General features: G+C 34.0%; 1 long non-coding RNA gene across 1 annotated transcript in view; it reads left to right on the top strand.

Moving 5' to 3' along the window:
* The first annotated feature begins 278 nt into the window (after positions 1-278).
* Positions 279-13,144, top strand: part of LOC135199473 (uncharacterized) — a 44,313-nt gene continuing 31,447 nt past the window's right edge. Inside the window, exons 1-2 of the long non-coding RNA XR_010311075.1 lie at positions 279-417; positions 8,414-8,524. This is a non-coding gene — a long non-coding RNA (uncharacterized LOC135199473). The remainder of the gene's footprint in view (positions 418-8,413; positions 8,525-13,144) is intronic.

Below are 13,144 nucleotides of genomic sequence, written 5' to 3'. Positions count from 1 at the left end.
ATACAAAACAATTTCGCCTCATAAGGAAGAGGGCAAAATGAGGTATACATAATGACACCTCATAATTAGAGCTGAAACACCTTCCTCCTCCTCCTCCTCCTCCTCCTCCTCCTCCTCCTCCTCCTCCTCCTCTTTGCTTTGATAATGATGGTAATGAGGATGACAACCTTAATTCGAACGGGTGACGTGATCCTTATTCTGTTTTGCTCTGTTTCACAAGGATGACGTCGACTGCTGCGGCAGTTCTTCTAGAAGGTCTCATTAGCGCTGCTGGAGTTGTTTTACCTCTGCTCTTGTCTTAGTTTGTGATTGGTGGTTGGTTGGTTGGGCTGTCTGGTTCTGTTGGTGGTGGGTGCTGCTGCCGCTTCTTCTTTAAACCCTCGGAGATTTGTCAGGTTCAGGATTAAGAGGAGCAAGGTTTGTGGAAGAGATGTTGGTTTGATTATTTTTTTTTATAGGTTGTGCGTCAGGGCCCTTTTTCCCAATTAAGTAAGCTAAGGTTTTCATCAAATAAAGTGACCCAGGGCCTTTTACGAGGGAGTGAGTTTGAACCTTTTTCAAGCAAGTGACCTAGGGCCTTTTTCAAGCAAGTGACCCAGGGCCTTTTTCAAGTAGGTGCTGGCCTTTTGCAAGCAAGTGATCTAGGGCCATTTTTCAAGCAAGTGAGGTGGTCTTTTTCAAGCAAGTGAGCTAGGGGCTTTTTCAAGTAGGTGCTAGCCTTTTGCAAGCAAGTGATCTACGGCCTTTTTCAAGCAAGTGAGCTGGTCTTTTTCAAGCAAGTAATATAGGGCCTTTTTTAAGCAATTGAGCAACGGCCTTTTTTCAAGCAATTGAGCCAGGGCCTTTTTCAAGCAGTTGAGCCAGGCCCACATTTCAGACCATTTTGATGGAGAAATTATTGTTTTATTAATGAATTTTTTAGAACAGAGACCTGTGGACTGGGTAGCCTAATCCCCTTTTAAGCCCAGACTCGAAGATGGCAAGACGCCCAGTAGATCTCTGGACACTTTTCCTTAAAACAGACTCCGGGATTCAGTACAGCAGATCCTCAAAGATCCTGCAGGTTCCTTAAAGGATGCTGTATTGTTTGGGAGGACCTGTCCCTTCGACATTCTTTTTTATGCATTATGATAAATAGAGCAACTAAAGTATGACTCATTAGACGTGATGTTTTATTGCAAAGTATGTATTGTAACATTTATTTTTGATTTATCATATTGGAGGTTGCAACATATTGCCTTCATCGACGTAAATAATTCATTGACTATTTCCTAAGCTGTGTTACCCGTTGCCTCTCATACCAGACTCCTAAAGTTTGTTGAAAGTTATTGTAAGTTGAGATTTTTTTTTATTAGAAAATGGTGGCAGAAAGTCAGTCATACGGAAGTCCTCGTATGAATCCTCAAGACGAGCAGAAGCTGAGCAATTGACATTCTTTGTGGCTACGTTTAATGAATTATTTTAAAGGGAAAACAGATTGCCATCATTCTGTTTTTTTTTTTTTTTTTTTTTTTTTTTTTTTGAGGGGGGAGATGGTGGTTGACGGCCAGCCACTCCTCCTCAAGGTCACTTAGGATCGTTTGGAAACATTTCGGCAACCCTTGATATCGTCTCTGGCAACCCTTAACAATGTCATGGAACATGGTAACATTGTTAGCTACCATTCATAACAGCTTCAGAAGCTCGTAAGTAGGTCTAAAGAAACCATTAATAACCTCAAGTAATTTAGAGAACTCTTAACTTTTACAACCTTTACGATATATAGAAACCTTTCTCACCTTTCTCATCAGACGCCAGGTAGGCCTCCAGGCCTGTCAGTCGTCCTGCTTCAGGAACTGTCTCCATTCTTGGCGATCATCATAGAGCCTCATCTCATCAACTTCCCGCAAACTAGATCTACTCCTCTCTCTATGTTTTTGTAGCCATCTCATTTTTGGTCTTCCTACCGGTCTCCTTCCTTCCGGTGTCCATTCCAAAAACGTTATAGGATATCGCTCCCTCCATTCTTTTGGTGTGTCCAAACCATCTAAGCTGTCCTCTCTCCACAAAATCTAGTATCCCCTCCACTCCCAGTTCTCTTCTAATGTCTTCATTTCGTAGCCTATCCAGTCTTGTTACACCTTTTATGAGTCTTAGGGCTTTCATTTCAGCTGCTTGAAGTTGGCTTCTAGTTCTTGATGTTAATGTCCATGATTCATGGCCATAAGTCAATATTGGTCTTAAAATAGAGAGGTATATTATGGTTTTCACTTTGCGAGGTATATATCTGTCTTTCAATAGTGGGTAGAGCAGATACAGATTGTTACTGAATTTCTGTATTCGGGTAGTTATTTCCAGTTTTGAATCGTTTTGGTCACTAAACTCTACTCCTAAGTATTTGAAATTTCTACATTGTTTCAATGTCTGACCTTCTAATTCTACATCTACGTTACTTGGTGTTCGTGATAGGTGCATGATCTCTGTATATAGAAACTTTGAACATAATCAGCTATTGTTAGTAATGTCTGCAACAAACCTTAATGAACCCCTTTGCAACACTTCATAATGTCTTCAGCAACTCGTGTTGAGATTTTTAGAAACCCTTGCTGGTGACATCCAGCAACCCTTTAGAAACAGTTTCACAGCAACTTGTAACAGCTTCTTCATGCAGCGCCCCTTGATGGCGTCAGCCTGTGTTGCCCTTCTAGCAGTTGACCCTGGAAGCCATATTTCATTCTTTCCTTAAATAGCCGTTCGTGCCTGGAAATAGCCCCCTTCCATGATTAAGTTTCTCAAGACCTGGAAATCGAGGCAGTTCAGTGTGAGTGAACGGTTAGTGATGGGATGAAAGAGTGGTCTAAGATCCAGATAATCGCTGGATGCTTGGCAGTTTTTTTTTTTTTTTTTTTTTTTTTTTTTTTTATTCATAATAAGGCAAATAAAAGTAGTTGCAGATAGCGTTTTGATTTTTGCAGCGAAAAGTAATTTTTTTCTCTTTTTGTAGCGATATCATGTAAATTCCTCACTGCATTCGCTTTTAGCAATCGAAATATCAAGGGACTTACCTTGAAACATGCTGTAAAATCATTCAGTCATCAACAGGTGCAACGGTGTATACAACCAATTTACTCTCAGCAGAAGCAAAAATCGAAATCTAAAGCTGTTTTGGAAATGTGACATGTTCCTTTCATAGTAATTGTTTTGAACACAAATCTTATGAGCTCAAGATACTAAGAAATGTTTTTTTCTTTTCATGTTTTGGAAGGTGGGAAAAACATGTTACGACATTCGCCTGAAATTGTGTGCAGTTATGTTTATAAATACAACCTGAACAAGCCGTGAGACCATGTTAGGTATTAAAAAAAAAAAAGCAAAAAAAAAAAAAAACACACACACACACACACATTGCGAAATATACACCCGAGATCGATCAGGCCGACCACATATTCCCGAACAGCGCCACAGTGGCGTGATCGGTTTGGTATTGGCCTACCACCTCGGTGGCCGCGAGTTCGATTCTCGGGCATTCCATTCAGGTGTGAGAGACTTGTATTTCTGGTTACAGAAGTTCACTCTCTACGTGGTTCGGAAGTCACGTAAAGCCGTTGGTCCCGTTGCTGAATAACCACTGGTTCCACGCAGCGCAAAAACATCATACAAACAAACATATGAGGACGTGTTAAAGTTTCGAACATCTCAAACCAGGCTCAGCTTCGGGGTTCGAAATTATGTTTATACCGAGTGCTCATTTCTCTTTCACCTGTCATACGAGAAACAACAGTGAAATTTATAATTAATATTACATCCTCAGAAGCGCTCCCTTCATTACCATACGCCGATAAAAATGAGATGAGACCGTTTTCCTTTAACGAGGAAGCAGTATATAGAAATTTATAGATTATTAGGGCATCTTACCGCCGCCGCATTCCTTCCCCCTGACGCTCTATTGTTACGTTAAACGAGGACGCCTTACCTCCCCTCCCCCCACCCCCACCCCCGGCGCCACTTAGAAGAGGACCTTTAAAAGCTGTAAGGCCTCCATAGTTAAGATAGAGACGTTGCAGTTAAAAAGCCTCGTTGTTGGTCTTGGCTGATAAGGGTTGAATTGGTGGCTCACACAAGTGGCTTGAGAGAGAGAGAGAGAGAGAGAGAGAGAGGAGAGAGAGAGAGAAGGGTTCTATGATATAGGTGAGCGTGGTGGAGAAAAGATGCCATTTAGTTTATGGCGATATAGGTAAATTTGTTTTAAAATTTTATTAAAAGCACACGAGAGAGAGAGAGAGAGAGAGAGAGAGAGAGAGAGAGAGAGAGAGAGACTATGATATAGGTGACCGTGGAGAAAAGGTGCCACTTAGTTTATGGCGATATAGGAAAATATGATAAAAAAAAAAATTAAACCCTACACGAGAGAGAGAGAGAGAGACAGAGAGAGAGAGAGGACTATATCAGTTAGTGTGGACGAAGGATGACTTTTCTTTAGAAGTATGGCGATATGAGAAAATATGTTGAAAGGACTGAGTAAAAGCACGAGAGAGAGAGAGAGAGAGAGAGAGAGAGAGAGAGAGAGAGAGAGAGAGCGCATATGGTGTAGGTGAGACCAAAGGAAGGTTTACATAATGAAGTGTGGCAATCTGATACAATATGGTAAGTGGGAAAGAGTTAATAAAAGTATGCTGAGAGAGAGAGAGAGAGAGAGAGAGAGAGAGAGAGAGAGAGAGAGAGAGAGAGAGGGGCTTCGTCGAGAATATTACTCACGGGCCGTGAGGATGAATTTAAGAATTTTGATAAGTATCTCGAAGACCCAGAAGTGATGGTATGAATATCGATGTTAAACTGAAGGATTACATCTTCCTGAAATTTTTCTATATTGGATGTGTCCTGATCGTGTGGAGAGAACGGAAATATCGATCGGAATTCTGTTTGGATGAATGTAATAGGGACAATGGGTGCTGGATAGATTTGAGTGTTGAAATTCGTTGTTTGAAAAAATGTATTAGATATAGATATATATATATATACTATATATATATATATATATATATACATCTGTATGCATAAAGGTATGCCACGGATGAAAATGAAAAAACGAGATGAGAACTGCCGAGATTTTTCATTTTCCTCCGTGGCATTACCTTTATTTATACATAGCATCACGTATTATGTATTTCGTGATCAAATTATATATCTGTATGTATACATATACTTACATATATATATATATATATATATATATATATATATATATATTTATTTATTTATTTATTTATTTATGTATATTCCTCATTTGAGATGAATCTGGTCATTAGGAGCAGATAGAGACCGAAGAACAAGTATAGATAAAACTGAATGGCTGCATGTATCCGATATGACAAGAAGACTTCCAGCATGTCCATTGCAAAATTGAAACAGCCCAGAGACCAGGGGCAGCGGATGACGTTAACGCGAGTGTCATATTTATGTCTCCTTTTATTTCGAGTCGTCTGCTACCACCGAAGGTCTCTCTCTCTCTCCATCAGCTGGTGTACCTGTCTGTTCAGGGGAGTCTGTGAATCGTCAGTGGAATATGCAGGCTATGGGATTACTTCCCCTCCGTCGAGTAACGATGACGTGTGTGTGTCTGTGTCTGTGTGTTTTTGTATGTTTACCATGTTTGTATAATCCTATAAAGGGTTAGATGTCGCGGGATGTTATGCAAGTTTACGTGTTATGTTTGTACGTGGTTGTTATAGACTATTTTATAAGATGTAGGATACCGTGTTCGTACGTGTGTCGTTTTTCATTTCATTTTATTTTTTTTAATGTTTCTTTGTAAAGCGTCTTCTGTACAGGTTCGTTTAATATTATTTTACGAAATTTTTGACGTTTTGGTAAGATCTTATAAATAATATATTTATGTTTATGGATATAATAATTTTATATATATATATATATATATATATATATATATATATATATATACATATACATATACATATACATATCATATATACGTGTGTTATATATATTTATTTTTATATATATATATATATATATATATATATATAAATATATATATATATATCTAGAACAGAGAGAGAGAGAGAGAGAGAGAGAGAGAGAGAGAGAGAGAGAAACTCATGCAGTCCATTACGTAAACTACCACAGCAGCAACTCCCAGGGAGGAGTCACATAGGAGAGGAGTAGGGAGTATAGTAGTAGGTAGGAGTCAAAGGGGAGTGATATCTCCATCTCTTAGTTATAAAACACACAGCATCACACGCGAATCTCAAACTCTTAACACGCACACGTTACACCGTGTCGTGTTCGTAGGCTGCCGTTTCGAGAGCTTTGGCGTTTTGCATTCTGAGTAGTAGTGAAGTTTTTAGTTTGGTTTGAATATATATATATATATATATAATATATATATATATATATATATATATATATATATATATATATATATATTTATATTTTATATAGATATAATTATATGTATTTATATAGATGTATGTGTATATTTTATATATATGTTTATATAAAATATATAAATATATAATTATATATATTATACATATATCTGTATGTATTTATCTAAAATGTATATAATATATATAATATATATATATATATATATATATATATATATATATATATATATATATATTATATAAGAAAATTTGGTAATTAAATTTCATAAATATGAATAGAGAGAGAGAGAGAGAGAGAGAGATTTTATGAATGTATAGATTCTTGTGCAATGGTAATTATGTAAAAAAAATTTAGTGTTCTGTGTACCAATAAATTATTTTTTGTATTAATAAATTTCTCCTTCTCTATGCATGACCATCGTTTTTGCGCCGCCAGTCTTTAGATGAAGGGAATGAATCCATTATTCTCAAGAAGGTTCCTGAATATTTAAGGGGAAGGCTTCAGTAACCCCACCCTTTGGGGTTGCGTGACTGAACATAACTCTTTGGAATTTGCTCCAAGTTGCTAAAGTGTCATTTTTAAATATGTGGAGTTTTTAAAAAGAAATGTTACATATCTGTTTATTTACGTCTTTATTTATATATTTATTAATGTGTTCAGTTGTGCTTTCAAAAGAAGGATGTTTATCCTGCATCAGATTAGTAAATTTTAGATATGTTTTTTCATTATTTATTTTTAGGTAAATAAAATTTTTTTATATCTATTTATTTATTTATTTATTTGTATATTAGTTTAGTTGTGTTTTCAAAAGAAGGATGTATATCCTGCATCAAATTCGTAAAATCAGATATGTTAGTTTTTTTTCATAGATTTTTAAAACTAATAAAAAAATCTTGTTTATTTTTGTTTATTTATATATTTATTTATTTGTTTAGTTGTATTTTAAAAACAACAAAGTAGGTTATAGGTTTACTACCCGAGTAAGCGAAAAATATTTAGATAATCTTAAAGAGCTTTATTTTATCCTTGCGCTTAGAGTGGATGATGACCGTATTAGCTTATCTCCATAGCACATTATAACTAGGGCTGTTTGGATGGGATCACGGCTGATGATTCATGTTATATCTGAAATATTGATAAAGTTAATGTGCTCGCAATCATATGAATCATAATAGTAGGCTTGTCAGCTTCCAGAGAGAAAAATAGCACCAATATGTCTATGAAGACTTTTTCTTTTTCTTTTTTTAACGTAAGATTTGTTACTTTATAACGCTTCGTACAGATTTTGAGTTTCGTCATGAGATTCAACGTATAGATCAGGCATTTCAGAGTTATATTAGCTCTCTCTCTCTCTCTCTCTCTCTCTCTCTCTCTCTCTCTCTCTCTCTCTCTCTCTCTCTCTCTCTCAACCACGATATCTCTGATATTTCTTCATAAGTCAGTATTTCATTTTTATAAAAAAAAAAAAAAAAAAAAAAAAAAAAAAAAATTGTCCTACTCTGGAACGTAAACCATGAAACCGGGAAGACATTCCGTATTTTCTAGATTATACGAACTTACTCTTAAGTGAAACGTGTATCAGGAAACTCGAGACACAGCTGACAGCGAATAGACTTGAAGAAGTATATTTATAAGAAATTAGCGTAATTATAGATAGTGAACGAATATATATATATATATATATATATATATATATATATATATAATATATATATATATATATATGTGTGGTGTGTGTGTGTGTGTTATATTTATATATATACACACACATATATATATATATATATATATATATATATATATATTTTATGTTTATTTATTTATTATATTATTACATAACCAAATTAAATCAGGAAATAACCCGATCTCCATAGACCCTCACCCAATTGTTTGCCGAATCAACGACCCGCGGGGGTGGGGGGAGGTGAAAAAGTACCCCTTATTTGTTTATCCCCGTACCCTGATCGTTTGTTTATTTAGGTTGCATTGTTTGTTTGCGGCACTTGACGCTTTGTTATGATTGCAGGTGCCGCGCCCAACGAGGATGCCAGGTTCCCCCTAGGTGGCACTAAATAGTAGTGCCTGGCCCGTCTCTCCAGTGGTGGCACTCGAGACTTTGAGGATCGAGGACAGAGAGGTGAGTAATGGAGTCCTGGGGTATAAAGTTATGGCGATTTTGAGGAATTTGGTGTCTTGTTGAATTTATTACATTTGACTGGTCTCTAGTTTTTAGTTTATCTGGCTGTATCTGTATATGGTTCTATGGGGTGTTGAATTATTTATTGATCTTTTTGTCTGCTTACTAATCTTTAGGCTATGTATGATATTTGTGATATATATTTATATATATATATATATATTATATATATATATATACATTATATATATATACGTATATATTATATATATATATTATTTATATAATTTGTATATAATATATATGTAATATATACACACATATATATATATAATATATTATATATATATATATATATATATATATATATATATGTGTGTGTGTGGTGTGTGTGTGTGTGGGTGTGTGTGTTTGTGTGCTTAAAATTCACATTTAATGCGCGTGACAACATTATAGTATATAAGCGAATACCACAGAGGAAGATGGTAGGCGGAAAGTGAGTACCAAGCACTTTCGGCTTGATTCAGGCATTGTCGGAGCACAAATAAGGGCGAATCGCTTATTATAATTTATTATATATTATATATATTATATATATATATATATATTTTATATATATATATATATATATATATATATATAGAGAGAGAGAGAGAGAGGAGAGAGAGAGAGAGAGAGAGAGAGAGAGAGAGAGAATGTAAAAATAACTGTCCACACAAATACATGGCATTTCCTCTCTCATATCTATTTTTTTCAGTTAATTAAATACAACGTCTCTATTCATACAGTCACGTTCAACCCGTCTGCTGTAGTAGTATTCTGGGCAAGTCTTGTTTGCCTTGTGAAAAAATGAAGTTATACAAATGAAGGTTTTATATACCTGTCGTCATAATCTATTATTATTATTATTAATGTAAAACAAACTCCTGTAGTTTCTTCTTCTTCTTCTTCTTCTTCTTCTTCTTATTATTATTATTATTATTATTATTATTATTATTATTATTATTATTATTATTATTATTATGAAAACAAACTTCTTCTTCTTCTTCTTTTTCTTCTTCTTCTTCTTCTTCTTCTTATTATTATTATTATTATTATTATTATTATTTATTATTATTATTATTATTATTATTATTATTATTGTTGTTGTTGTTGTTGTTGTTATTGTACAAACACCTTAAAGAACAAGCCTCGAAGCCCATTGCTCTGCCAAGCAAGGTACCGTAAAAAAAAGTAAACAAGTAAACTGGAGATAACCCAATTGACAATAAATCTATTCAAGCGAGAATAAATAAAAAGTCTGGAAAACCTCATAGAGCAATATGAGAAAGACTTAGAAAATTAGAGAGAAATGAAGACTGTATTTCAAAAGTGCTAAAGTATACAGTAGGTTTGAACACTTGTACCATAGCGACTCATATTGCATTGTACGTAAAGAGTTTCCTGTGCTCACGAGTCGTGTTCATTACGAATGTACCCTTAGCCAGCTTACCGTATTCTCGCGTGATACTCTCTCTCTCTCTCTCAATACCAACTACTCTTACTTTGACCATTTAATTTTTTTAGCTTATTTGAAATCTCTTGTATTAAAACATTCTCTCTCTCTCTCTCTCTCTCTCTCTCTCTCTCTCTCTCTCTCTCTCTCTCTCTCTCCTTAGACTTTCCATTTTATCATTTTAATTGAAATCTCTCTTATTAAAACATTCTCTCTCTCTCTCTCTCTCTCTCTCTCTCTCTCTCAGTTCATTCCTGTGCGAAGCAGTTCAGTGTATATAAAATATAAGTCAAATCTTATTTTTTTTTTATTTTATAAAAAAAAGTGTCGGCAATCGTTTGTTAAGTTGAAATTAAATTAACCGAATTGTTATTCGTGTAAGTAAAAACTGTAGTACTGTTTAACTTATGTAAAGCTTACAGATTCATCCACAAATAGTATAATTGAAATATGTAAAGGAAAAAGTTAAGATATATGTAAATAAAGTCATGAAAATGTGTGGTGACCGAGTCAGATTTTAAGTAAAATACTCAAGTAAAATGTCGATTTCCTTTTAAACTTTTTTTTACAAGGCAGATTGGAGTCGAAGACCTCAGGAGAGTCGAAACGTTAACTTAATGCTCGCAATTATCTCGTGCAAGGTGTCAGGTTTCTCTCTCGAGTCGAAATTATACCAGTGTGCAAGCAGCGCGAATCGCGTCCCGTGTTTCCCAAGAACCACCGTACACACACACTCTCTCTCTCTCTCTCTCTCTCTCATATACAGACACACTTCATACAATTTCTCTCTATCTCTTACACTCATACAATTTTTTTTTGTCTCACATCATTGCCTGCTCTTATTTCTCTCTCTCTCTCTCTCTCTCTCTCGTTTCGAAGTATTTACTGAAATTACATAGGGTTGAACCTGAATGAGGCAGATCCCCCCCCCCACAACAAATTGGGAGTGGTGGAACGTAATCGACTGGGAAATCCATAGGTAAAATATCTCTCTCTCTCTCTCTCCTCTCTCTCTTCTCTCTCTCTCGCTCTCTCTCTCTCATATACAGACACACTTCATACAATTTCTCTCTATCTCTTACACTCATACAATTTTTTTTGTCTCGCATCACTTGCCTGCTCTTATTTCTCTCTCTCTCTCTGAACCACGTATCTCGGATATATATATATATATATATATATATATATATATATATATATATATATATATATATATATTATATACATATATAATATATATATATATATATATATATATAATACTTCCCATTTTATAAGTTAATCTGAAATCTCTCTTACTCAAGGACTCTCTCTCTCTCTCTCTCTCTCTCAGGACACGCGTATCTGGGATGGTCGTTAGCTGGGTCATTAGCGTCCTTTGTCGGGGGTCATCTAGGATACATTAGGGTTGCTCGTGGTCGCTGTTATGGTTTCGTTACAGTTCGTTTATTTGATGTTTGCTTAATTGAATTATCTCTTTTTTGCGAATTTAATTAAGTGAACAATTGATTTGCCGTCGTTTTTTTTGAGGCATGTTTAATGAGATTATATTGTCTCAGTTACCCACCCATTAATATATATATATATATATATATATATATATATATATATATATATATATATATATATATGTATACGTATACATATTTATACATATATTGTATGTGTGCGCGTGTGTGTTTGCTTATGCGTGTAATAAATATATAATGTGTTGCATATATATATATAATATATATATAGCTATCATACTATATATATATGATATATATATATATAAGTCATATCACATTTCCGTGAATTCATATACATATATCGAGCTACAATGTCTTTAATATCTAATTCGCTCTACCTCGGAATTAATATATTTTTTCATATATGCTTAACCGAAGGGAATTTTTCTCGATAATAGATTTGCCTGGACCATGGGCGCGACCTATGGATCCTTCAAACCCAGAACGTCAGTGAAGCTTTTCCTACTACACCACCGCGGTGGTGTAGTAGGAAAAGCTTCACTGACGTTCCTGGGTTTGAAAGGATCCATAGGTTCGTGCCCTGGTCCAGGCAAATCTATTATCGAGAAAAAATTCCCCTTCGGTTAAGCATATATGAAATATATTAATTCCGAGGTAGAGCGAATTAGATATTAAAGGACATTGTACTCGTATATATTATATATATATATATATATATATATTATATATATAGCAAAAGTTAAACACTGTAGCCGTGTTCTAAATATGTTGTAGGAAGCACAAATAAAAAAAAAAAAAAAAAAAAAAAAACTTTTCAAAACTTTCAATTTTTTCGCCGAATTTTTGTGGGCTTCCTACAAATATATATTTATAATATATATATATATATATAGATATATATATATTATATACATATACATATTTATACTTATATATGTATGCGTGCGTGTGTGTTTGCCTTATGCGTGTATAAATATATAGTGTGTGCATATATATATATATATATATAATATAGGTATATATAAATAAATAAATTGTATTTTGCTATACATAATATTTTGTGATATGGCAAAGCATATAGTATATATATATTATATATATATAGGATATATCTATATATATATATGCTTTGTCCATATCACAAAATATTATGTATATTATAAAATACAAATTTTATATATATATAGATATAATAGGATATATATATATATATCTATCTGTATATCTATCTATATATATATATATACATATGAGAAATACCTTCTAAGATTTTACCATCTCCTTAACAGTATTCGAAAGTATAAAAAACTTTTTTGAAACGTGCTCAAAGCTGCAAGTCACTTTTGATTTTAAACTTAGATAACGAGTGGGAATTTTCATATTCAAATCTGTTTTATTTTTTTTTATTTTTATTTATGTATTTTATTTATTTATTTATTTATTTAAGCCAGCCCAGGCAGGAAATCTGTTATAAAACGTTTAACTAATTAAAAGCGGACATCTGAGTATATGAAGTCCCAGCTCTAAATTAACAATAATGAAGTCTACAGAAAACTACAGAGAGAGAGAGAGAGAGAGAGAGAGAGCGTTTAAGAAAGAGAGAGATTTCAGATTTTAATAAAATAAAACAGAATGGCTGGTATAAGGAGAGAG

The sequence above is a fragment of the Macrobrachium nipponense genome, chromosome 23, assembly GCF_015104395.2.
Source record: "Macrobrachium nipponense isolate FS-2020 chromosome 23, ASM1510439v2, whole genome shotgun sequence".
In the NCBI taxonomy this organism is placed as follows: Eukaryota; Metazoa; Arthropoda; class Malacostraca; order Decapoda; family Palaemonidae; genus Macrobrachium; species Macrobrachium nipponense.
This window is presented reverse-complemented; position numbering and strand designations above follow the sequence as displayed.